Consider the following 25,573-nt stretch of genomic DNA (forward strand, 5'->3'; position numbering starts at 1 on the left):
AAAAAACAAAAAAAACTCTGATGACTGAAACACTCATCCAGCTGCATTCAAGTTCATTAAAGTTTCTGTTTTTTTCACATACCTCTAAAACAGCTCTTTGAACAATGCTGAGTATGTAAGATTTATAATATAATGAGAATAATTAATTTCAAAAAAATTATATTACAAAGCCAAAAACTCCCAGCCTGGTACCTCTAATCCTGGCCCTGCTAAAACTGAGTTTTTCATCCAGTATCAAGTATATATTTATTACACAAGAGGAGAAAGACTTTTTTTTTTTTTTTTTTTTTTTTTTGAGACGGAGTTTCGCTCTTGTTACCCAGGCTGGAGTGCAATGGCGAGATCTCGGCTCACCGCAACCTCCGCCTCCTGGGTTCAGGCAATTCTCCTGCCCCAGCCTCCTTAGTAGCTGGGATTACAGGCACGTGCCACCATGCCCAGCTAATTTTTTGTATTTTTAGTAGAGACGGGGTTTCACCATGTTGACCAGGATGGTCTCGATCTCTTGACCTCGTGATCCACCCGCCTCGGCCTCCCACAGTGCTGGGATTACAGGCTTGAGCCACTGTGCCCGGTCTGAGGAGAAAGACTTTTTATAATTTTCTTAATTTGAAAACACAAATCAGTAACTAATCTGAACTAAACTCTTATATAATCAGAATTCTTTCAAGACAGAAGACAAATTCCCTGTACAATAAATAGTTTACTTTGCAGTATTTACAGAGCTAGGCTGGAACACCCTCTGAAAAGTGTTACATAGACAGCTTGTGCAGTCACTTTTCAAATCTTTCGCCTATTTCCCATGGGCATTTCTCCATCGTCAGTCTAATCTACTTATCCAGAGAATTTAAAAACATAAAATCGATCAGTTAAGACAAAGGCATGAATCTGGTACATGGTATTTATGAACCAGCCTTACTTACATCCATCAGTTTTAAGATGATAGGAGTTAAGATTGTGAAGACATTAGATTGAACCATGAAAACTGTTACATTATATAACAAAAATAGTTGAATATCAGCAATTTCATATGGTTGAACATAATACACAGCATGTACAAGCTAGATGGCTAGGAACATAGCCTATTGCCAGAGAATGATAGGGACTTTTTAAAAGCCTAACTCTCTGTTTTCTTCTAGTTTAAAGCTTTGTACAGTTTCCAAATAAAGAAAAGCCCCAGTGTCACAACTATTTTAAACCTGAGATGTTTGCATTTTCCAAAACAGAAGATGCCAAAAAGATGGATGACAATTGAAAAAAAAGACTATATGACTTTGGTATACTCATTTTTGAGAAACTAATGTGACCTAAAAGGAGCTTTTTATTTCTTCTGTTACAGTGTGCTCAATCATATACAGCCCAGGAGGTAATCATTTCCTTCTCATTACCCCAAGGGTAGTTATTACAGGTCATACTGACTTCTACTGTTGCAAGGTTTAAATGACTTTTGAATATTTGTTATGAATAAACTTTCTGCTGTTCAATCTAGTCCAACAAAATACTAAATGTACTTAAAAAATATTTAGAGACACTGCTTAAAATGAAACTCAGGATGGCCGGGTGTGGCGGCTCATGCCTGTAATCCCAGCACTTTGGGAAGCTGTGGCGGGCAGATCACAAGGTTAAGAGTTCGAGACCAGCCTGACCAACATGGTGAAACCCTGTCTCTACTAAAAATACAAAAATTAGCCTGGCGTGGTGGTGAGTGCCTGTAATCCCAGCTACTTCGGAGGCTGAGGCAGAAGAATTGCTTATGCTTGGGAGGCAGAGGTTGCAGTGAGTCAAGATTGTGCTGCTGCACTCCAGCCTGGGAAACAGAGTGAGACCCTGTCTCCAAATAAATAAATAAATAAATAAACAAACAAACAAACTCAGGGCTTCAGACAGACCTCAATCAGCAAAGGGAAGACTGAGGTTCCCTTATGTCTTTTATCTGGTTCATGCTTTGTAAAACTTTATAAATTAAAGATGCCTGTTTGTTTTCTTTCTTTTAAAATTAAAAAAAAAAAAATTGTAGAGACAGGGTCTTGCTTTATTACCTAAGTTGGTCTTAAACTCCTGCCCTCAGAAAATTCTCCTGCCTTGGGATTATAAGCATGAACCACTGTGCCCAGCCTGTTTTCATTTTTTAAATTCTTAAACACTGCATCTGTAGGGGAATTTACCAATACTAAATGAATCTAGAGATCAAGAAGAAAAAAGTCAACAGCCTTACAGAAAAATGGGCAAAGAACAACCAACAGTGTACAGAAATGGAAATACCAATGGTTCTTAAACATATGAAAAGATGCTCAACTCTCATTCAAGATAAAAATGCAAATTAAATCACACATTGATTCACCCACTGAATTGGCAAAGATCAAAATGTTTGATAACACTTACCCAGGGTAAAGAAAACATTTCTGGTTGGAGTATAAATTGTTACAATCTCTGTGAAGGGCAATGTCTATCAAAGAAAAAAATGCATATCCCCTTTGATCCAGCAATTTCACTTCTAGAAATGTATCCCTTCTGATATATTTTAAATGACAAATATAAAATGTTTTTCACTGTGGCACTATTTATAAACACACAAAATTGGAAATAACCTAAAAGTTCATCAACGGTGGATTAAATAAACTATGATACAGATAATGCAATAATATGCATCTGTTAAAAAAATAAGGAAGCTCCATTTTTTAATAGAAAATATATATTTATTTTAACATATAGAATATCTCTGAAAAGACAAAAGACTCTATGGATGCTGGTTGCTCCCATGGAAGGAAACTGGGTCCACCTGAGTGGGAAGAAGTCCTACTGTATTACTCTTAGTACTTTCTGAATTTTGAACCATGTAAATATATTACCTATTCAAATAGTAAATTAAAACATTTAAAAAGGAATTAGCAGCCTTTACAATTAATTTTTCCAAGTTGTGAGGAGGCTTATACATCAGACCCACATGAGAGACAAGAAAGAAGTTGTTCACTGGCTTCCATTGCTATCTGAATAAAATCAACCTTTCGTCACAATCACCATGGCCTCAGCATACCTCCCTGACCTTCTCTAATACTCTTCTCAAGCCGGATGTTTTTAATCACTCAGGCCTTTAACTCTAATCCACAAACACATTGGGCTCTTTCCTCAGCCTAGAAAGCTCTTTCTTCCCTCAGGTCTTTTTACTGCTGGGTCCTCCTTGTCAGTTAGGTCTCCTATCAAATGAAGTTATCTTCACAGAGGTCTTTCCTGACCACCCAATCTGAAGCCACTCCCACTTCTAGCCTGTTCCTCTCATCACATTACCCTATTTTATTTTCTTCCTTATTGCCACTACCTGAAATAATCTTGTTTTTATTTTTTCACTTGTCTATTGTGTTCCCTACTGGAAGTTAAACTCAATGAGAACAGCATTCCCCTGTGCCTAGAATGGCATCACAACTGGCACTCAGTAAATATTTGTTCAATGAAATTTTGGTTGAAAAGCTAGACTCCTGGCTGGGTGTAGTGGCTCACGCCTATAATCCCAGCACTTTGGGAGGCCGAGGCGGGTGGATCACGAGGTCAAGAGATCGAGACTATCCTGGTCAACATGGTGAAACCCTGTCTCTACTAAAAATACAAAAATTAGCTGGGCATGGCGGTGCACGCCTGTAGTCCCAGCTACTCGGGAGGCTGAGGCTAGAGAATCGCTTGAACCCAGAAAGCGGAGCTTGCAGTGAGCCGAGATTGCACCATTGTACTCCAGCCTGGGTAACAAGAGTGAAACTCCGTCTCAAAAAAAAAAAAAGAAAAATCAGACTCCTTCTCTTTTGGGATCATTTTCCCTTAATGAGTTCTAGTTAACAAGTTAAAGTTTAGGAGCTGTTGAATGAATGTAGCTACAGGAATCCAGATATACTTTTAAAACAATAAAACACAGCCAGTCACGGTGGCTCACGCCTGTAATCCCAGCACTTTGGGAGGCCGAGGTGGGTGGATCACCTGAGGTCAGGAGTTCGAGACCAGCCTGGCCAACATGGAGAAACCCCGTCTCTAGTAAAAAAAAAAACACAAAATTAGCCAGGCATGGTGACAGATGCCTGTAATCCAAGCTACTCAGGAGACTGAGACAGGAGAATCGCTTGAACCCAGGAGGCAGAAGTTGTGGTGAGCCGAGATGGAGCCACTGCACTTCAGCCTGGGCAACAAGAGTGAAACTCCATCTCAAAAAAACAATAATAATAATAAAACATTTTAAAAAGAAAACTATCAAGTTACTCCAACTTTAAGATCTTAGTCAGTCCATTACAAAACTATTTACACCCTTCTCTGCTTAAAAAATTTTTTCAAAGCCAAGAAAACAAAAGAAAAGGGAAATCTGCAAGGCTATGGGGTGAGTTCCTGAATCCACAAGACAACAGTGAGAGAAGTCCATTTCCCAGAATAAGTCGATCCTGGTTATAGACAGTACCATTACAGCAGCTGTCAGGAACCAGGTTAAACTCTAAGTTATTTCAAGTTAAATTCTTTTTTTTTTTTTTTTTTGAGACAGAGTTTCGCTCTTGTTGTCCAGGCTGGAGTGTAATGGCGCAATCTTGGCTGACTGCAACCCTTGCCTCCTGGGTTCAAGTGATTCTCCTGCCTCAGCCTCCCAAGTAGCTGGGAATACAGGTAAGCACCACCATGCCCGGGTAATTTTTGCATTTTTAGTAGAGATGGGGTTTCACCATGTTGACCAGACTGGTCTCGAACTCCTTATCTGACGTGACCCACCCACCTTGGCCTCCTAAAGTGCTGAAATTACAGGCGTGTGCCACCACACTTGGTCTCAAGTTAAATTCTACGTATTATAATAAAATTCCAATATATTAATTGAGGAAAATCCTTAGCATCTACTTAGATTTGATCTATTATTTTTATATCTGACACTGGGTTTGACTCTGGATGTATGGAGAAAAGATAATTAACATTTATTAAATATAGACCAGTGTAAATATCTATATATGTAAAAACATGTCTAGGTGTGTAAACTAAATTTTTTCTATACCAGGCTAAGATGTACAACACATTTCTGGCACAGCCAAATATTTCTCTAATTAAGAGCTGAATTGCTTTGTAACTGTTGTATATAAGGAAAACCTAGAAACAAGCATAGTATTATGTGTTCAAGTCAGTACCTGTAAGATTTTCCCAGTTTACAGATATTTCTTAGGTAAGTATAGATTCTAAAATGATTTTGAGGATTAGATATGCACTTGTACATAAAAGGCTATTTCTCCTTCTTCTCCTCAATCTAAATGTATAAGATAATTTTACAGAAATGCCTAGCTAGTAAGGCTCATCTAAATAGATAAAGTCAAGCTGAAGACGAACTAGAAGGTACATGATTCTCAAGTCACTAAACCCAATAGGATAACAACAGAATGCTCCGACTCCCAAGCCTCAGTGTGTGCTGGTAGTTTACAGGCTTACTGCTCTTCTTACAGTTTATAAATAACTGCAAACTGTCCTTATCCCCAAGGAGACCTTAGCAGCCAGCTCAAAGGTTAAAATATGGAATAATTCTCACTTTGGATGGAACTTTTCCAGTTAGCAAAAAAAATCAAAAAAGCAGAAAATGTATTGCCAAGTTAAGTTAGGGCAGGGGGACCATTCCCTTACCCTAGAAACTGTCCACTATGTAAGTTATTGATATAAACATATTAGCATAATTATCTACCCCAAAAATATGTCCAGGGAGAATGCAATTGCATCTCTGCTGCAAATGCAGAACTTTGTCCTAGAAAGGCGAAGATGTCACTCAACCACCTTGCAGGACTGCAATTCCTTGGATCTTAAAAAGACTTCTTGAATTTTTGTTTTGCTTTTAATTTAGGCACGAAGGATTCCTGAGCTAAACACATCCACATAACAGCATCAGGGGAAAAAATTCCTGTCTCCATTTGGATGGAGGATCCAGCAGAATAAAGAATGGCCGCAACAGGCCAGGTGTGGTGGCTCACGCTTGTAATCCCAGCACTTTGGGAGGCTGAGGCGGGCGGCTCATGAGGTCAGGAGGTTGAGACCATCCTGGCCATGATGAAACCCCGTCTCTACTAAAATACAAAAAAAAAAAAAAATTAGCCAGGTGTGGTGGCGCACACCTCTAGTCCCAAGCTACCCAGGAGGGTGAGGCAGGGGATTCACTTGAATCCGGGAGACAGAGGTTACAGTAAGCCCAGATTGCACCATTGCACTCCAGCCTGATGAAAAGAGCAAGACTCCGTCTCAAAAAAAAAAAAAAAAAAGAATGGCTGCAACAAGCACAGATTTCACAAGGTCTGGGTTAATACCATCAGGTGACGTGCTGCTGCTATTAATTATGGAACCACTGCTAGGAAGAAAAACTCCCCCAGCTGCTAAATAAAAGCACATAGGGTTCCACACTGGGAAATACCTGAAATGGAAGGACAGGAATCTGAATCAGGAAACAAACCTGATTATAAAGGAGCTATTTCACTTCAAAGTGGGTCTCAGTTCCAAAAGAGAACATCTTTAGAAATGAAGTCAGAAACACAAAAGCAATCAATCAACAACTTCTCCATTCTCACAAATTAGAATCATGTGTTGATTCCACAGAATGCCTTGGGCACAAATCTCTAGGGCCACAAAGAGTGAACCTGGGAAAGATGAAAATTTTAACACCTCCCACATGTTATCAAAGATTCCTCCTCTAGGTTGAGAAGATTTACTTATTCTAAAGAAGAGCTGAAAAAGAATCGGAAAAGGAGGAAGCAAGGAAAAGCCCTATGGTAAGACGATTCCATTTATTATATGGGATAATATTCTCACAGCTGTTTTGAGATTTTAGCAGTTAAAGCCTATCTCCCACTCCCCTCAATTATGACTATGAAGAACCTTATAAAATCTAAATAGTAGACAGATAAAAGAGCTGGCCCTAATACTATTTAAGCAAGTCCAATCTGCAAGGAATTCAAAAACAGAAGAGTCATCTCATGAAACAAATAGAGCTTATGTAACCCCAGAGAGTCCCCTGGCCTTTACAGAAGCCAAATTCAACAGGCAGTTCTCTTTGGCCATCTACTTCAGCCAAGCCATTTAAAAATATTTCTTGCTAACATGATTTGGCTATGTAAGGGACCCAAGGAATGAATATCAAAGGAGAAAGTCTAATTAGTCTTCAGGCATACAATTTGGAATAAGTTCATTAACTTGGAGACTGAAAAGGCCCACCTGCTCCAGAGGATTTGGTCTCCTACAAGGACAACTAATTACGTTCAGCATTAACTATTATTATCCAGCAGTACAGAATTCAGTATTCCCATGAGACACTTTTCTTCCTGAAAGGCACCTAGACCTCCTTCCAATTATGAAAGAGAAAGAGAGATATATGTAGTTTTTAATCTTCTCCTTTACGGTCTTAACTAAAAAAACCAGACTACTATTTACATAGACCACATGCCTTACCTAGAAACAATCTGCAGAAAATAAATTCCCTCTTCTTCCAACATTATTAAAAATAAGCAAAATTCTATGTTAATGTTACAGTTCTAAGTAAACGAAATGGAACAAAGGATGGGCAGGAAGTTCTCAGTTTTAAATGTTCATTCCAAAATTCATGACTCAAGGAAAAAGTAAAACCACATAGGCAGACAAAATAGGGAAAGTTAGAACGTCTGTCTTAACAGAATTTTCTGGCTTCTGATAATCTGTGTCAGAATTTAAAAGATTAAAATGCAGTAACACCTATTTAACCAAACAAGACTCTGACAAAACATACACAAGCTTTGGAGGCAAAAGTCTCGCACTACAAAGTAAAAGTTTTAAGATGCTACACAAAATGGTAGAGAGTTTTTTTCTGTAAGTTACCCAGAGAGAAATGAGCTCTGAGGTACAATACACAAAGGCAATTTGTTCAAAATCAAACTCCTTTTATAGAGTAAAATGAAGCCTACACATTTCTTTAAGGTATCCCTTTTCTTTTTCTTTTTTTTTTTTTTGAGATGAAGTCTCGCTCTGTCGCCCAGGCTGGAGTACAGTGGCGCGATCTCAGCTCACTGCAACTTCTGCCTCCCAAGTTCAAGTGATTCTCCCACCTCAGCCTCCCCAGTAGCTGGGATTACAGGCATGTGCCACCATGTCTGGCTAATTTTTGTAATAGTGATGGGGTTTCTACTAAAAAATGATTCACTCACCTCGGCCTCCCAAAGTGCCGAGATTACACGCCTGCGCCCAGCCTTTTTTTTTTTTTTTTAAAAAAAAAAAGACAAGGTCTTGCTCTGTTGCCCAGGCTGGAATGCAGTGGCACAATTGTGGCTCACTGCAGCCTACACCTCCTGGTATCACATTATCCTCCACCTCAGTCTCTGGTGTAGTTGGAACTACAGGCATGTGCCACTACACCTGGCTAATTTTTATAATTTTTGTACAGATGGGTTTTCACCATGTTGGCCAGAATGGTCTTGAACTCCTGAGCTCAAGCAATCTTCCTGCCTCAGCCTCCCAAAGTGCTGGTATTAAAGGCATGAGTCACCATGCCCAGCCTTCCTGAAAAACTTCTCTAGGAAGAAAAATAATCTGATCCTAAGTTTTCCATATCATATATTATCAACCATTGATTAAAAATTTAAATTCAAACATCATTTCTCCCCTCTACCATTAGTGTAAAGTCTTATCCTATATCTAGAAATCACCAGAGAAGATCAGAATAAATAGTTCTGGCTTACTCCAGGTAAGAATATTTAGAATAAGACTTTTTTTGAAGCCACTTATGAAAAATGTTTAACACTGTAATTATTCTTATTTTAAAAAGAAAATCTTACATGCTTACCTTATATGACTTTAACTTTTTAACTTTACCTATCATTTGCACTAAAATGAAACAGTAGATTATACTCAAGAGGTATATTTTTAAAAGTCATGGTAAATATTTTTATGCATTTCATTCTGCTTTTTCCCACATGATTAAACTATATTTAAAATAAAACTATGTAAAAACTCACCAAGTTAAGTCAGTAGAAAAACTCTAATTTGTCTTGTCTAACAGGAAATCTCTGTTGGAAATAGAGAAGATGAATCAGACTTAACTAAATTCTGAATCTCATACTTACTTTGTCTATTCCTAAGAGGGAAAAATCTCACAAAAGCAGGTTATACATTTGCAAAGAAATGGTAAAAATTTACTAGCCAAAATTACCATTCTTAGGCCAAGGCGAGCGGATCACTTGAGGCCAGAAGTTTGAGACCAGCCTGGCATCATGGCGAAACCCTGCCTCAACTAAAAATACAAAAAATTAGCCAGACTAGGCGTGGTGACTCACGCCTGTAATCCCAGCACTTTGGGAGGCCAAGGTGGGCAGATCACAAGGTCAAGAGATCAAGATCATCCTGGCCAACATGGTGAAACCCAATCTCTACTAAAAATACAAAAATCAGCCAGGCATGGTGGTGCGTGCCTGTAGTCCTAGTTACTTGGGGGGCTGAGGCACAAAAATTGCTCGAACCCAGCAGGGAGGGGTGGGGTGAAGGTTGCAGTGAGCCGAAATCGTGCCACCACACTCCAGTCTGGGTGACAGAGTGAGACTCTTAAAAAAAAAAAAAAAAAAAAAAAAAAAAACCATTCCTTTATCGCATCACTGGCTCTGAATGCTCTATTTCTTAGTCATCCCCGAAAAAAAAAAAAAAAAAAAAAAGATTATACTTAGAAATGGAAGTCAGAAAAATCCAAGCTAGTTCTTTTTGAAATGAAGTCTTGCTCTGTCACCCAGGCTGAAGTGCAATGGAGTGATCTCAGCTCACTGCAACCTTTGCCTCCCAGGTTCAAGCAATTCTCCTGCCTCGGCCTCCCACGTAGCTGGGATTACAGGTGCCTGCCACCATGCCTAGCTATTGTATTTTTAGTAGAGATGGGGTTTCGCCATGTTGGTCAGGCTGGACTTGAACTCCTGACCTCAGGTGATTCGCCAGCCTCTACCTCCCAAAGTGCTGGGATTACAGGCATGAGCCACTGTGCCCAGCCCCAAGCTGGTTCTTCTAATAAACTGGCGTATGAGTGCAGCAAAAATGAAGTAAGTGACTTGTCCTGTACAAGAGCGATCATTGTTGCCAGGTTTCTGTTTACAAAATGCTTAAAGAATTACTACAATTTTTGTATTTGTAGTAGACGGGGTTTCACCATCTTGGTTAGGCTGGTCTTGAACTCCTGATCTTGTGATCCACCCGCCTCAGCCTCCCAAAGTACTGGGATTACAGGTATGAGCCACTGTGCCTGGCCAAGTTTGTATGTAAAACATCTTTTTAAAGAAGTGCTCTATGGGTGAACTGCACAAAAGCAAGACACATTTAAACAAAGGCATGTATCCTATGATTTTCTGTTTGTTTCTTTGTTTAGAGACAGAGTCTCACTATGCTGCCTGGGCTGGAGTACACTGGCTATTCACAGACCTAATGATAGTGTACTACCTCAGCCTCCTATCTCAGGAGTAGTGGGGACTCTAAAGGTACACCCCACCATGGCTGGCCCTATGGTTTTAATAAATAACTGTGACAATGAGATGCAGAATAGTGGACACTAAAGACTGAATTAATACTAATTATACAAGGGAGAGAAAGAGGTTCCTGTTGGAAGACTGGAGAAACAGCTGAGCAACACCAACCCCTGATATCTACCATATCCTACAAAATAATCCAAAACAGAAAAAGGGATAAGAGAAGTAGTAATGCTTCTAGGAGTCTAACACAGGCAGAAAATTCCAGTGCTACTATTTCCTTTTGTGGGAAAATAAAGTATTACATAAATCATGGGTAAGTGATTGCTTAAAAACAGAATCTCTTCCTGAAAATGTAAACACCAACTTTAGTACACTGGTACAAATAAACTTCTCTTAGACTATAACACGTTTTGGTAAACCGAGTCCAGTTACTATCAGTAAATGAATGAGCCATCACCAAAAACTATGCTAAATGAGTGATGCTAAAGCAGGGCAGTCTTAATAGATACCATAAAATAAATTCACTTGAGGTCAGGAGTTTGAGGCCAGCCTGGCCAACATGGTAAAACCCCATCTCTACTAAAAATACAAAATTAGCCAAGCATGGTGACGGGCACCTGTAATCCCAGTTACTTGGGAGGCTAAGGCTGGAGAATTGCTTGAACCTGGGAGGCAGAGGGTGCAGTGAGCAGAGACTGCGCCACTGCACTCCAGCCTGGGCAACAGAGTGAGATTCCATCTCAAAAAAAAAAAAAAAGCCCTTAAAAATCCCATGTAGCTCAGTTAATAGCAGCAGGAGTCAGGCTGAATTCATGCAACAAATATTTACTGAGTACCAATTGCAGGACATTCTTTGAGACACAGTGGTAAAAGAAACAGACAAGGTTCCTAACCCTCTGAGGACAGAAAGATAGAATGCCGTTAAGTAACTATGGCAGAAGGTATCAACCAACTCTAACAAATGAAAATGAACAGCTGTGATTCTTAAAGCAGAAACCAATACCTTTAATTCATTACTCTCCAATTTTTTTTTAAGTTTAAGGTTTTGGTTTCTCAAAATTTAAAGCGTCTGACAATACAGGTAAGGGCTAGAACAGGTTGGCAGGAGAACAAACTGGTACCACCATTTTGGAAAATAGTTTATTATCTAATAAGACTGAAGATTCTGCAATTCTGCGATAAGTATACGGCCTAGAGAAACTTCTGTACATATTCAAAACAGCATTGTTCATTAACAGCCAAAAACTAGAAACAATCCAAGTGTCCATGAACAGTAGAATGAATACATAAATTGTGGTATATTCATATGACAGAATGCTATATGGCAATGAAATCAAACTACAGTTCTATATAGCAATATGGACGAAAGTTATGAACATATATATTGTTAGCTTCTTCCTGAAAGATGACATAAAAACATAAAAATCACATATTGTATTATTCCAATTTATACAAAGTTTAAAAACAGACAAAACTACATTATATTGGTTTAGAATGAATCCTAGGTAGTAAAATCATAAAGAAAAATAGGGATATGATTATCATACATGTCAGAACAGTAGTTACTTCCGAGCAATGGTAGAGGTTATGATCTAGAAGGGAGACACAGCAAGCTTCTTCCAGGTGCTGGCAATGATACATTTCTAGGTCTAACTGGTGGTTGCATAAGTATTTGCCTTTTGTAATTAATCCTTAAACTATATGTTAATGTTTTGTATATTTTTCTGTTGAATTTCGTAATAAAAATGTTCAACCAAGGCATGGTGGCTCACATCTATAATCCCAGCACTGTGAAAGGCTGAGGAGGGCGGATCATTTGAGATCAGGAGGTCAAGACCAGCCTGGCCAACACGGTGAAACCCCATCTCTACTAAAAATACAAAAAAAAAAAAAAAAATTTGCCAGATGTGGTGGCACACACCTGTAATCCCAGCTACTTGAGGGGCTGAGGTGGGAGGATCACTGACGGGGATGTGGAGGTTGCAGTGAGCTAAGATGGTGCCATTACACTCCAGCGTGGATGACAGTGAGACTCTGTCTCAAAAAAAAAAAAAAAAAAAAAAAAAATTCAAAGCATACCTAATTAAAATAACCTAACAGAGTAATCTCTATGTAGTCTCCAATAATATGTAAGTGTGAGTACATCTTGAACATAATACATTTTTTTAAAAATACAATTTAGGATGAGAAGTCAGTAATAAAGCAGGGCCACCCAGGAATAAATATCTATAAGCAGCATTTTCTATTACTTTATTTCAATTTAAATGTCATATCTAAGATCTCTATTTCAGGGAAATTTTCTGTACTGACATAAAGGTTTAAATCTACATATGACTACCACCAGGAACCATTAGTTAATCCTCAAGTTATTTTGAGACAAAATCATCTGAAAAAGCAAAGCCAAGACACAAGTATTTTTTGGTTTTACTAGTTTAATCATGGCCTCTGATGGAACCTCCAATAAAATCCCAACTTCCTCTGAGTGAAAGCCTTACAATGGCCAAAAGGGTCCTGCACAATCTGGACATGATTACCTCTCTGGCCTCATTTCCAACTACGTTTTCCTGATCTCACTATGTACCAGCTACAACGCCCTTCTTTGTTGTGGTTTCTCCGAATAGGCCCATTCCTGCCTTGGGGCTTTGTACTTGTCATTTTCTGTCTGAGTAAGTCCTCCCCTAGATGTTCTCAGGGCACACTCTTTAACCATTGCTAAGACTTTCCTTGTCACCATCTCTGTGAGGTCTTCCCTGACACCCTTAAAAATGAATTATTGGCTGGGTATGGTGGCTCACACCAGTAATCCTAGCACTTTGGGAGGCTGAGGTGGGTGGATCACTTGAGGTGAGGAGTTCAAGACCAGCCTGGCCAACATGGTGAAATCCCATCTCTACTAAAAACACAAAAATCAGCTAAGCATGGTGGCACACACCTGTAGTCCCAGTTACTTAGGAGGCTAAGGCAGGAGACTAGCTTGAACCTGCGAGGCAGAGGTTGCAGTGAGCCAAGATTGCACCATTGCACTCCAGCCTAGATGACAGAGCAAGACTCCGTCTCAAAAAAAAAAAAAAAAAAAGCAATTCCCTCCCCTAACAGCCACAATCCTATTCTTGTTTCATCATTTTTTTCTATAGCACATAAAGTCGTCTACCATCCTGTATCTTTTTACAATCTGTCTTCTCTAACTGGAAAATAAGCTCTACCAAGGCAGGTTCTTGTCGTTTTGCTGCTGTACCCAGACAGTGTCTGGCACATGGAAGGCCACAAATACTTACTTAATAAATGACTGAATTAATGTTTTTTTTTTTAGATTCCTGTGCTTGAAAGATCAGACAGTAACTCTATAGTTAAAAAAAACAAAACAAAACAAACAAAAAACACCAGTTTGCTCTCTCTGTATGTCTAATTAATGAAGTTTATTTTATCAGCATGTTTCAGATTTATGCACTTACTAGTAAGCGTTAAGACTTCTAAAAAGTTGATACAAACACAACTATATTTTCCCTTTAACAAATGTGTAATATTGGCCAGGTGCAGTGGCTCATGCCTGTAATCCCAACACTTTGGCAGGCTGAGGTGGGTGGATCACCTGATGTCAGGAGTTTAAGACCCGCCTGGCCAATATTGTGAATCCCCATCTCTACCAAAAATTACAAAAATTAGCCAGGCGTGGTGGCGAGCACCTTTAGTCCCAGCTACTACTCAAGAGGCTGAGGCTGGAGAATCACTTGAACCTGGGAGGAAGACAGAGGTTGCAGTGAGCCAAGATCATGCCACTGCACTCCAGCCTGGGTGACAGAGAGACTCTGTCTCAAAAAAAAAAAAAAAAAAAAGGAAAGTTATTTCTATTATATTTTGACTCCAACAAAAGCAATAAAGGCTTCTGTTGCATATCCAGATGAAATATCCCAAGAGGGTAACCACAGTTAGAAAAATAATGATTTTTTTACTTAGGAACTAAAAAAAGTTTTATAGCAGTTTCCAGAGTGGAAGGGAAAACAAACTCTATGGTGTTAGTGTTCCATATAAGAGCATAATTTTCTTCTAAAGAAAGATTTAAGATAGGAACATTTCTCTGCAGCATAAAATGTGGGACTGATGTGACAAAGAGCAGGTAAACAATTCCATTCAAACTTGGTGACTACAATGGCAAAGGAAAGATAATTCACTAAATGGAAGTGCCTACTACTAGGTGACATGACAGATACTACAGAGTATACATATAGTGCTTGTAGTTTGGAAGGAATATATCATCTATGTTAAAGCTGGTGTAAGCCTAGATCCAAAGGTTACTTTCCAACCACAATACTTATTACCTACCTGAACCAAACCCTAAGACAAGAACAGATCTGAGAGAAAACACACAGACATCTAATATTATAGTTCTATTTATTACTCTGATTTCTATTTGAAGGTCTTATTCATTGTCTTAAAAAAAATACTCAGCACATAAATTCTCAAATTCTTAAAGACAGTTGATATATTCATGAGACAGGTGGCTGCCCAAAGTACTTGTTAAGAAAGGAAGTCCTACTCAAACACTTGCAGCAGGCAGAGTGTGTTATTAGAGAAGAGTAACAGTTTTCATTTGTAACACTTCAGGATTCCAAGTGCTCAAAGCTCTGAATAGCAGCCAGGTTTAAAGGGTGAAAAAAACAGGGAGCATAAAAATTAAAAATATACTCCACCTCACAATAATGAATAAAGCACAGTGGATTAGACTCCAGAAAAAATTTATAAATGAAAACCACTGGTAATTGAAACATATGGTCTTTGAACAAAATTTAAATGTAATAATTCTAATCAATTATCAACATGAAGACATATTTTTTAAATGCTTCCTTGGCTAAGAATGCTTCAAGAAATCCTTCTATAAATATCAGTTATGTCTGGATCACACTGAACTCATAAAGTAACATAAGAGGTGCATAAACTGGATTGGCGATCACTAAACAGTCCCACACTCAGCAGGAAGAAAGTATTCTAGGAGTTAAAAAGTAGTAAAAGAAAGCTTATAAGAGGAATAAAAGGTGAGTAGTTACTGAAGCTTATTTAAAAAAAAAAAAAAAAAAGTTAATAACTTGAGACAATAGAAATGCAAAATATTAAAATGCAACGCTGGCCAGGCGTAGTGGCTCACACCTTGTAATCGCAGCACTTTGGGAGGCCAAGACAGGAAGATCACTTGAGCTCAGGAGTTCAAGACCAGCCTAGGCAACATAATGAGACCCTGTCTCTAAAACAAATTAATTAAATTAAAAGAAAATTTGAAGTTGCAAAATTTATCAGATTCCAAAAAGAATTATGCGGAAAGAAAATTTCACAGCCTCTTGTTTTCTGATAAAAGAGGACCCTTATTCAAAGTATGGTAGGTTTTCCTCATCCCTTTCCCTCCCTCAAATAATGACTATAAATACTAAAGTGCTGGACCCAGTGGGAGAACTCGAATAATAAGACAGTTTAGGACAAAAGCAAACCACTGAAACAAAAGAAGAGAAGGTAGAAGAAGAAGATGATAATGACAAAGACCAGAAAAGATATGTACAAGGTTGTTCACCAGTTGTCTATAACGTAATGAGGAACAAAAGGCAAACAATTTAAATATCTATCAAAGGGACTGTGGAAAAACTGTGAAATATTCATACTGTATAATAAAAACAAGAGCTAAAATGGAGACCTAGATCTGAATCTACCAACATGTACAGATTTTAGAAAACAAGAATGAAAATAAGAGTGCTGTAGAATTTATATGTAAATATATATATATGCACATATATACTCACACATACATATATAATTTATTGTCTAAAAATTAAACACATAAAGCAATACATTTTCATATACACACACATACATATATATCTACATTGCACTAGAAGGATACATACTCAATTCACGGCAATAGGCTGTCTCAGAGAGTGAAGGTTGAAAACAGAACTGAGTGTGTAAATAAAGAAAACTTTAGCTGACAGTGTCACAGTCTGGCTTTTTTTTAAGCTTTTCAAATTGATGAATTCAGCATAAATGGTAAATTAGAAAAGCTAACGATTGCTTAACAACTTGTGATATAGAGAAAAAAAAAAGGAAAAAACTCAGAACAATATTTTAAATAGATATGAAAACAGCCTAAATCAAACCAAAAAGAACCAATGAATTCACTCCAGATCATCTTACCAATGAAAATCCTGTGTTGGTAAATATTTTTCCTATAGCATTATACAGCACTGGGGTTCCTTAAGCAGAGAAAGAGACTGACTTCATATATGTCAGTAGGAAAACACATCTTAAATAAAAATAATGTTCATAGTAATCCAACACATCTTCATAGAGACCATAAATCCTTATTATTTTGCCTTAATTTTATTTATTCCTCTAAGAACCAACCTCTCTTTTAATCATCTCACATTTTAGAACCTGAAACTCAAAGACAGATTATAAGAAGAACACTTGAGACTCTTTTGTCTTCTTGAATTGACTTAAGCCTTTTCTCCCTCCTTTCAAATATGTTTTTCCTCCTTCTTCCTTTACTTTTCCCATCTCTAACCAGTTGTTTGTTTTTCTTTTTTTTTTTTTTTCCTTCCATTCTCTCACTGACAAACAGTTGCTTTTAACTGCTAGGAAGCTCTGGCATGTTTCTATTTTTCACTTCTTAAAGAAAAAGATGCTTCCACTCCACAGCCCAACAGTCAAAAAAACTCACATAAAAAGTACTAACCATATTTTGCTGCCATTCCTTTCTGTATTATGGCTAGGAATAAAGCTCTAATTACCAAATAAGAGAGCAAAATTAAACTTACCTGTACATTTTATCATCTTTATAACATTTAAATTTATCCAGGGTCCTTTGTTTCACAAGTCACTTTGGTTAGGAATTATAAGGCCACTTAGAATAGGCCACTATAGTTGAGCACTACAGTCTAGTGGAAACCATAACCTCAAGATTCATAGCAGAGGAACAACCTAGGCTGGGGGCATTGGCTCATCCCTTTAATCCCAATACTCTGAGAGGCCAAGGCAGGCAGATCACTTGAGGTCAGGAGTTCCAGACCAGCATGACCAACATGGTGAAACCTCGTCTCCACTAAAAATGCAAAAATTAGCCTGGCATAATGGTGCAGGCCTGTAATCCCAGCTACATGGGAGGCTGAGGCATGAGAACTGACTGAACCTGGGAGGCAGAGGCCACAGTGGGCCGAGATCACACCACCACACTCCAGCCTGGGCAAGAGTAAGACTCTGTCTCCAAAAAAAAAAAAAAAAAAAAAAAAAAAAAACAGAGAGAGGAGAGAAACAAACACTGCATATCTACCCCCATCCTCCTTTAAAAGGATTTCCAAGGTCCTTCTCAGTTAAATGCTTTAAGCTATATAACCACTCCCTCATAAGCAGTATTCAATGTTTCACAGTCTTCAAAGTACTCTGACATTTATGATCTTATTTGGGATTTTCAACAGCTCTGTGATGCACACAGAACAAGTATTTTACAAATAAGGGAACAGAAGCTCAGAGTTCAGATTTGCTGTGGTCACATGGCCATTAATGGGCATGAGTTCAGAATAGTCTTTTAACTCCTAAACCAACACTTTGGAATTCCTTTGGGGTGACTCTTAGAGCAGGTATGGTCTTTTATTCAACATGTAGAACAGGAAAAACAGCTGAGAAAGATAAGCATATTCCCTAGCTTTCGGTTCCAATTTCATTTTCAAGTGGCAACTCCATATGAAAGAAAGTATGGTCTTTTAGCTGGGCGAGGTGGCTCATGCCTGTAATCCCAGCACTCTGGGAGGCCTCGGCGGGCACCATCGCCTGAGCTCAAGATTTCCAGATCACCCTGGGCAACATGGTGAAACCCTGTCTCTATTAAAAAATACACAGACAAAAAAAAAGAAAAATTAGCCAGGCATGGTGATACATGCCTGTAGACCCAGCTACTCAGGAGGCTGAGGCAGGAGAATCACTTGAGCCCAGGAAGTGGGGGTTGCAGTGAGCCAAGACAGCACCACTGTACTCCAGCCTGAGCTAAGAGGAAAACTCCGTCTCCAAAAAAAAAAAAAAAAAAAAAAAAAGAAAGAAAGTATGTTCTTTTGTTCTAATGAATTTGGAGCACCTCAGCAAATGGAGACTTTAGCACATCATTAATGGGTTCGTGCCTACTTCCATGACTGGATCCTAGGAACAAATCTTATGTTGTATTTTTTTATTTTAATTTTTTTTTTTTAATTTCTTGAGTTAGAGATGGAGTCTCTGTCGCCCAAGTTGGGGTGCAGTGTTGCAATCTCGGCTCACTGTAACCTCTGCCTCCCAGGTTCAAGTGATTCTCCTGCATCAGCCTCCAGAGTAGCTGGGGTTACAGGTATGCACCACCACACCCGGCTAATTTCTGTATTTTTAATAGAGATTAGGTTCCACCTTGTTGGCCAGGTTGCTCTCAAACTCCTGACAAGTGATTCATATGCCTTGGCCTCCAAAAGTACTGGGATTACAGACGTGAGCCACTGTGCCTGGCCCTCCTATGTTGCAATTATTTTAGAATGACTTTTCATGCTTTAGCACCTAATTATCATTCATTTTTTTCAAATAAAGTACCGACTGTTCTAACATGTCAGAGTAATTTTTCCAGTCTAAGTTTTCAAGAAACCAGGGTCTTTCTCCACAGCTATCCTCTTCTCCTTTGCCACAAACTTACATAATTAAAAAGCACAATTTCTACCATTCTTTAATTATATTCATTTCAGGTGTCTAACATGACTAAAATACTAACTGATATCTCTTCAGCTCAACTGCTTGATAATATCCAGTCAAATGATTTCATTTTACAGATCAAGGAACTGAACCCCAAAGCAGCTTAGTAGCTTGCCCAATATGATATATTATAACACATACAGGAAGCCAGCAGCAGAGTTTAGAACAGTACCTAGCTATCACACTATCTCCCCACAGTTACGTGGGAAAAAAGAGATGATGGGCTCAAGAATTTCAGTGCGGGTAAATGAAAAATAAAAGATTGGTGAAAAATAATCAGACTGTAATTCAGGACATTGGGTCCAATAACAATTGATAAATTGAACTAGCGCAAGAAAGATATTGGTGAGGCACTATAGTTACCTGTTAAGTAGGGTCCAAATGGGCCACCAAATTCTGTCTGTTATCAGAAAAAATACTAGAAACAAAACCAGAAAACACACACAAAATTGATTTCCCTCAACCTAGCTTTCCAGTGACTGTTCAAATTAAGTCAACTGTCAAGCTACCCAATTCCACTGCTCAGTCTATATTCACAACAAAATTAAAGTGGCTATACAAGCTGGATTCCTCCTAAGGATACAGAGTTACAAAGATAAATTTGCAACTCTATGTGTTCTTGGCTCCTGTAATCTTTTTTATTTTCAATTCAACCAAACCTTTACTGATTAAAACAGCATAGACCTAATTTGACTCTGATTCTTAAGATGTGAAAAGGTATCTTTATTTCCTGAATAAAACGCTACCTTTATTTCCTCTTTCTTATAAAGCAAAGATTCATCCTATCATTTAATCAAATTGTTATTAAATATTTATAGTACCCATTTTGTGAGAGGCCTATGAATCACTAAAATTTTGGAAGAACAGGCTCCACATAGTGGCTCATGCCTGTAATCCCAACACTTTGGGAGGCTAAAGCGGGAGAATCACTTGAAGTCAGGAGTTCCAGACCAGCCTGGCCAACATGGTGAAACCCCATCTCCACTAAAAATACAAAAATTAGCCAGGCGTGCTGATACATGCCTGTAATCCCAACTACTCGGGAGGCTGAGGCATGAAAATCACTTGAACCCAAGAGGTGAAGGTTGTAATGAGCTGAGATTGTGCCACTGCACTCCAACCTGGGCGACAGTGACCGCCCCCTCCCAAAAAAAAAATTGGAAGAATAAGTTTTCCCCACATATGCTACTATAGGTTGATCATCCCTAATCTGAAAATCTGAAATGCCCCAAAATCCAAAACTTTTTGAGCACAGATATGCTCTAAGTAAATGTTCATTAGAGCATTTCGGCTTTGAATATTTGGATTGGGGTATAAATATTTCAAAACTGGAAAAAAGAATAAAAAATCTGAAACACTTCTAGTCCCAGGCATTTTGGATAAGGGATGCTCAGCCTGTAGTAGAGTCACTAGTACAGATAAATTTTCATCTTAAATCTAACAACTGATCTTAACAATAGTAAATGTGTTTCTATTGCATGAGCCTTACTAAAGTCAATTAACCATAAAAAAATATTCATTGAATGTAGTTTGAATGTCCAGTCCCATGCTGAACTGCCAATCTCACCGTTACCAATTTCTTTGTGTGGTTTGAATAAGGAGAAAGTGTTTCTGGCCTTGAAGAGCCAGGAAAAGACTAAATTTTAAAGAATAACTCATATTTTCAAAAACTAAAGAGTTTCTCTTCTTTAGGAATACATAAAATTTCCTCCTTTAGACAATTTCCTACCATGTCTTACAGTAAATTTTTCCTTTAAATGCCAAGGCATTTAGAAGTCACCAAGATTATATCCCGACTCTTTCACCCCTGCATACCGAATGGAACAAAAACACAGTAAAACCAATTTTAAACATCTAGAGTAGTCAGCTAGGAATTCAAATCAGGAAGGGAAACTCTGGACTCTAGACTCAAATTCACTTCAAATAATACTTCAGGAACTTATAAATATATTTCTAAGGGATTGGGCCCCTCAAAGTTACAAAACATGGGGAAGAGTTAACACTACCACTTTATCATTATTGCCAGAGGTAGTTGCTTTGAGCACTGTCTTACAAAGGTCAACATTTTATTGGGTCTTCCAAAAATCAATCCTTCACAATGAGAAACAGACATCAGTTAAGTAAACTGTTAGAATAAGAACAAGTCAATATATTCATAAGCTACTGCTATCCTCAGGGCCTGAATTCTAGCGCAGGTTTACAGGTACTTTCCTAAATCTGAATTTCCTCATCTTTAATTGAAGATGACTGTGTAAGAATCTCTAAGGTCCCTTCTGTGCTAAAGTTCTATGCCCCTTTGGAAACATTGTTAAAATTGTGTCTGCCTTTCTTCATATATGCATTTTGAATATGTTATGTATTTATGAAATACATAACCTAAATAATTCAAAAGTTACAGGAAGCTACAATTGAAAATTAAGTTTCCTTCTAAATTCCAAATCCCTCTCTAAGCCTTTAGAAAGGGATTTTTTTGTATCCTCAAAAACAACAAAAAATGAATACAACCAGCATCTACCAGCATGTATGTATGTACATATATACACACACACACATATGTGTGTGTGTATGTGTATATATGTGCATACACATATATGTGTATGTGTATATATGTGTGTTTCCAGGTTTTTGCTACTGCAAACAATGTAGCAAATAAGTGTATCTAAACATAAGCACAAGTATGCCCAATAGCCTGCATGCTGTTTATTCTGATATTGTCAAATTACCCTCCAAAATATATCAACATGTACTTCCAATGTGACTCCCACTTGAGTATCTACCCTCTTTAATACATTCAGCATGGTCAGAGATAGTCATAGAAGAGTAGGTACAAAAAAACCTTTTGATCAGGCTTGTTGGCACTGAAAAAAAACCTTTTGAGAACCAGTGAGATTTAGACCAAAAAAAGAAGTCAGAAATATCTTTTATAAATATAAAAATAATATAAATATAATATATATTACACATAAATATATAATGGATATGATATGTGGTACTTTGTTTACAAGATTTAAGTGTTGATGATTCCTTGCAGAGCTTCTGAAAGAAGATACAGACAGAAAAAAAAGTTTCTTCTATTCAAGAAGACTAGGTGAGCAACTTGTATTGCAAATCCTAAGAATCCCAAGAAGGCCTAATTCTTAGATCAGGATGTGAATTTAAATGTACAACTGAATTCCTCTACATATAATCTGGCCTCTTTCACCTAGAAATGGTTATCAGTGAAGTGAAAAGTGAATTTAGTTCCTTGTCTTTGTCACTGACAAAGGATACCTATTAATGCAGCCATTATCCCCTAATTAAATAGGACAGTGCAGGACTCCAGAGGTGATAAACGTTCTTGGGTAATTTTTTGAACTGTTTTTCACTAGTGACAGTGTCTTGCTATGTTGCCCAGGCTGGTCTCAAACTCAGGGACTCAAGTGATCCTCCTACCCTGACCTCCCGGAGCTGAGACTACAGGTATGCTACCACCACACGCAACTAAATGTTTCACTGAGTAACTCTTACAATGTCTGGCATGTAGTAGACACTGAATAAGTAACTCTTAAATTCACGGCATCCACTTTGGAAATCGTATTAGTTTCTTTTTTCTTTTCTTTCTTCTTTTTAAAGAGGCAGTAGCACTTTGGGAGGTCTAGGCGGGAGGATTGGCTGAGCTCAGGAGCTCCAGACCACCCTGGGCAACATGGTGAAACCCCATCTCTACTAAAATATAAAAAATTAGCCGGGTGTGGTGGTGCGTGCCTGCAGTCTCAGCTACTCAGGAGACTGTCCCTGCTACTAGGGAGGCTGAGGTAGGAGGATCACTTGAGGCTAGGAGTTCGAGGCTGTAGGTTGCTATGATTGTGTCTGTGAATAGCCACTCGAGCCTGTGCAATACAGTGAGAGGTATCTTTTAAAAAGAGAAAGACAAGGTATTCCTATGTTGCCCGGGCTGGACTTGAATTCCTGCTCAGCCTTACTAATAGATGGGACTACAGGCACACTGTATTGAATATCAGCTTAGTTTTAACTGAAAGTATTTGCAAAGGACTATGTAAACACCAGGCAACTCTAGGAGTGGGTGTGTATGTATGTGGTGAGGAAGAATATATGAGTTCCTAAAATCAAAATAAGTGTGTGCGAAGTTCCCGTTTTCCTTTCCTGTAACTTGTTATTATAAATATTTATTATATCTTCGATTGTAACATGCTATCAATTTTGAGGAGGAAAAGAAAAAAACAATACTTTGCTCTTAAATTGAAATGCAAAAAAAACTGCCTATTTTAGAATCAGAGAAACTTAGTATATCTAAAGTGGTACATTTGTTTTCAACCGAAGCTCCCTCTAATTTTATAAGTAGGAAAATACAATTTATCAACATTCATATGAGACTATTCCCAACACATTCTTTCCTCTCCTCACCCAAGTAAACCAACTACACCCAACACTAAATCTCTTAAGAAAATTGCCCCCTACCAGGCCCAGCTATAAGAGAGACTGAGGCAGGGGGAATTCCTTGAGCTCAGGGGATCAAGTCCAGCCTGGATAACACAGGAAAACCCCATCTCTTAAATAACTAACTATAACAACAACATCAAAACCTGGCCCCAGTTTCTTCTACTATCAGGAGTCACTAAAACACAGGCCTCACTATTTTAAGCACTGATGGGAAGCACTCAGAGTCAAAGCCAGCCTTACACACACTTACACATAAAACCAACTGGTATTATGCTGAGGACCAGAAATACCCCTTTCAAAATGAAGGTGGTCTTCTAGTATTTGCTCTGACTACACCACAATTTATGATAGGGCTCAACAGCAGACACTGGGCTAAGAGCAAATAGTTCCAGGTATCCAACAGGGCATAAACTAGAAAAGGGAGGATGAACTGAATTAAATGGGATGGAAAGTCAAATATAAGAGTTACTTTGGGATGGGTGCGGTGGTTCGTGCTGTAATCCCAAAGCTTTGGGAAGCCGAGGTGGGGGATCACTTCAGCTCAGGAGTTCAAGACAACCTGGGCAACATAGCATAACCCCATCTGTACAAAAAAACACCAAAATTAGCCAAGCATGATGGCTCACCGCCTGTGGTCCCAGCAATCTGGGAGACTGGGGTGGAAGGATCACTTGAGCACAGGGGGCAGAGGTTGGTAGTAAACCATATTCACACCACTGTGCTCCAGCCTGAGTGACAGAGTGAGACCCTGTCTCAAAACAAAACAAAACAAAACAAAACAAAACAAAACAAAACAAAACAAAAAGCTACTTTATAAGGCTCCTGGCCTATTATCAAAAAATTATGTGGGAGGTCCCCAAATTCTATCACTAATAAAGAAACCCTTACCTGCAGGCATATGATTTGAGTTGCAGCTGAAGAAAAATTAAAATCTTCCAGGTGCTTGAAAATTCTGCTTAACAGAGTCAACGTCCCATTTATCAGACTGAATTCCACAGATTAGTAAATTAAAATTTTAGGTTAAGTGTTTTCAAATAAAAATTTTAAACAACACCAAAAGAAAACAACAAAAACGTCACAAATATTCCAACCAACAATTAAACCGGCCTCAGACTGAGGAAAAGTAATCACACCCCTCAATACAATCTGCTGTTTCCAAGATATACAACAATCTGTTTCTTGGACTTGAGATTGGTATTAAGTGGCAATGGAATAAGGAGAAAAAAATAAATGACATGAAACTAACCCAAAAATCAAATCCAAAGACAATTCAATTTAACACTGAGCTTGCACATACTGTCAAGAACAAACTAAAGCAATGTTTGCTTGGGTTGCCATAGCAAACTACTATGACATAAAAGAAAATAATAGCTCACAATTGGCTGTCAACAATCTAGATATCCAAGTGCATATTTATTGGTTACTGCCCACAGCTGTCAGAAAAGTTTATCCAATCAGATCAGGTAATACAAATAACTTTTCTTTTTTGAGACAGAGTCTTTCTCTGTCGCCAGGCTGGAGTGCAGTGGCACGATCTCGGCTCACTGCAACCTCCGCCTCCTGGGTCAAGCAATTCTCCTGCCTCAGCCTCCCAAGTAAATGGGACTACAGGCACATGCCACCATGCCCAGCTAATTTTTGTATCTTTAATAGAGACGAGATTTCACCATGTTGCCCAGGCTAGTCTTGAACTCCTTAGCTCAGGCAATCCACCCGCCTCAGCTTCCCAAAGTGCTAGGATTACAGGCATGAGCCACTGCGCCTGGCCATACAAATAACTTCCAAAAGTAAGTAGTTTTTAAATTGTTGTCCAACATTCTTGAGATTTAGAATTAACCCAATTACTTCTATAGATACCGAAAGTCTAAAAACTGACTTTCACAGCCCGGAGCAGTGGCTCAGGCCTGTAATCCCAGCACTCTGGGAGACCAAGGCAGGCT

At 38.4% G+C, this 25,573-nt stretch overlaps 1 protein-coding gene across 6 annotated transcripts in view; it reads right to left on the bottom strand.

Annotated features, from left to right (window-relative positions):
* The window catches only part of SPOP (speckle type BTB/POZ protein), a 79,062-nt gene that overhangs the window by 28,648 nt on the left and 24,841 nt on the right, over positions 1-25,573 (bottom strand). Inside the window, exon 2 of one of the 6 annotated variants that reach the window (XM_032279941.1) lies at positions 8,964-9,014. The exons of 1 other annotated variant lie outside the window; for it this stretch is intronic. The gene's annotated coding sequence lies outside the window, so the exon portion shown is untranslated. Of the gene's footprint in view, positions 1-1,725; positions 1,745-8,963; positions 9,019-12,372; positions 12,394-13,399; positions 13,421-25,573 lie in introns of those variants that run through there. 4 more of the 6 variants (XM_032279946.1, XM_032279945.1, XM_032279943.1 and 1 more) reach the window with 4 other exon arrangements.

This window comes from Sapajus apella, unplaced genomic scaffold (assembly GCF_009761245.1).
Source record: "Sapajus apella isolate SASKATOON/1434 unplaced genomic scaffold, GSC_monkey_1.0 scaffold12, whole genome shotgun sequence".
NCBI classification, from domain to species: Eukaryota; Metazoa; Chordata; class Mammalia; order Primates; family Cebidae; genus Sapajus; species Sapajus apella.